A 2,504-nucleotide genomic window follows, 5' to 3' on the forward strand; every position below is an offset into this window, starting at 1 on the left:
CGGATTATTGAAAGTCTTATCTAAAGCTTCTCTCAATTACATAGCTAAAGTTAAGATGAATCTTCAGTAGAAATGATTGCCTGCTCAAAGTTAAAATAGGCTCTGAGTGGATTTGTTCAGAAGTGGAACAAACTTTTTTCCCTTTCATGTTATTTGCAGTATTTATTGATCTAATATTCTTCTTTTTGTTTAATGTGCAGTAGGTATTATTTATAGTTGTATAAAGATGAAATTTCTTTGTCATCTATAATTTGGTTATGTGGGATAAACTATACGTAAATATGTATCAGTATCTGTCACTTAACTCGTGCTACTTACAACTACGTGTGCACAGTTTATTTTCAACATGCACATTGTTTCGCATGCTTTTACCTGGATAAAAAGAACAAAAGATCAAGTCATTTTGTCTCTTACCCACTAAGCTTTCCTCCTATTGTTTCTCCGTGTTAAGACTTTGCAGGCAGAAACTTTTTACGTCGAAGGAGAAATTTCGCTACCTGAGCATTTCCAACGATTTTACCTGCTAGGTTGTTCTGAATGTAACCATCTTGCTCGAAGCAAAATAAAAAAGGAGATTCAATGCATAAACTGCAGATTGCCACGAATGTTAATTCCAAGGTAACAACTACTACTAATAAGATTATGTCATTGACAATATTTGATATTGTATGCCATCCATTGTACCTCAACAAAAATAATTTACAACATACCACATTATAGGTGCCACTTTGAGGTAGAAATTATAGACGAAACTGGCACAACAACAGCAACAGTGTCTGAAGGCTTGGGCGAAAGAATGTTGTCAATGACAGCTGAACAAGTATATGATATCGCCAGTGTTAAGGTACATACACATACAACATTGCAGTTAACATAAGTCAACAAAGTTAATATAATACTCTAATATGATATCCATTATTTTTACTATCTGTTTGCAGAATAAGTTATTCCTTGTTGCCCATATCAATCAACTACTTACAGATAAACTCTTCAGAGTTCAGCTATAAAGGTCATCATCTAGAACACCAGACAAAAATGCAGGTTCTCTAGTTCTTTTATCATACACTGAAAAGCCAACCATGTTTCTACCAGAAGAGTCAACATCTGCAAGTGGTGCCGATAGAATTATGGAAGAAGAGCCAATACTTGTAACTGATGCAAAAGCAATTAAGAAACGAAAAAGGGAACCAAGTACTCTACCAAAGCCACAATCAAGGTTAGAAACTCAAATGCCATATTTTACCATGTACTAATGTTCTTAAAATGAATATTTTATTTGTACAGATTGTCGAGGCAGTGATGTTCGCTCAAACGGTATGCGATGTACAGACACATTTTGACAACATTTTGCCAGATCATACCGATCTTTTAACAAAGTTTAGATATTTGGCCGCCTTAACAAAGTGTTCCACATTTTTTTTGGTAAATAGTTGTCAGTAGTGTGTGCCTATGTTGTTGAAGGCAATTGGTATTATTTTTGGATATTGGAGCGGCCTCCAGATGTTGTACATACCAGTCTGTTTATTGAAATATAGAAACTGAATGTAGTTTTGCTGTATATCTTGTCTGCTTGACATCAATGTTACAAACATGCTGTTCTATGCGAAGATTCAGTAATTGCTATGAAGAATGTATCTTTAGTGGATTGATTGAGGCTAGAACTGTACATTGCTGAACTTTGCAATGTGTAGTCCGTTCATACAAGTCACTTGCTTATAAAGGAACACTTTCCCAATGACAAGACACTCAATTGTTGTAAACTACTCTTTGCAAATAAGTCCCTCGATTAAAGCTTTTCAGGGGTTGATCTGATCTGGCTAAGATATTGATTTATTATATTTTCAATTGTAGCGACTTGATGCACAGCTGTCGAATTAGTGTTTAATCGCTTGGTTATATTGCCAGAGTTATCTCAAATTTTCACAGAATGGTGATTTTGTACCATGTATTTCGGCCAAAAATGTCATGCTTCAATTTTATTGGGATAATTTTTGGTTCAAGTGCAAATCCAAATTTATATAGCTTTAGTTGATAGAGTTAAAGAGTGGCTGGAGTCACATCCAACAGGCCCTAGAGAAGTTAATGGTTTTGGTCTCTCAACTGTACTACTGCAGTTACTTGAATTCTTCTCCTTGACCACCAAGATGAATATTTTTAAGTTATAAAGCAAAACCAAACCATTGATGGTTTTTGTTTGTGTTGGTTCTGAAGAACCTCCAAGTGAGAAACACAATAATAATATCAAATAAACATAAAATACCATCTTACCAAAACCTCAAAAACTAATTACTAAAGCTATAAACAGGAACTACACAAAGTAGCGTAATCCGTTATAATTACAAGTGTAAGACAGACAGAGTTCCTAGCCCTTAACATCTCACAGACCATAGAAATATATTAATCACAAAGGTACGATCAACAATAGAAAGCCACATAACTAAACACCACTAGCTTGTCTACTCTACAGTAATAAATCAGGCATATAGGGAAAGTTCTCAAAAAAG

The 2,504-nt window shown here is 34.6% G+C and overlaps 1 long non-coding RNA gene across 1 annotated transcript; it reads left to right on the forward strand.

The window, feature by feature from the left end:
* The first annotated feature begins 591 nt into the window (after positions 1-591).
* Positions 592-1,455, forward strand: LOC109239216. Its single transcript, XR_002069862.1, has 4 exons — positions 592-618; positions 747-844; positions 939-1,216; positions 1,285-1,455. It is a non-coding gene; the product is annotated as an uncharacterized LOC109239216 (long non-coding RNA).
* Positions 1,456-2,504: the final 1,049 nt, after the last annotated feature.

This window comes from Nicotiana attenuata, unplaced genomic scaffold, assembly GCF_001879085.1.
Source record: "Nicotiana attenuata strain UT unplaced genomic scaffold, NIATTr2, whole genome shotgun sequence".
NCBI classification, from domain to species: domain Eukaryota; kingdom Viridiplantae; phylum Streptophyta; class Magnoliopsida; order Solanales; family Solanaceae; genus Nicotiana; species Nicotiana attenuata.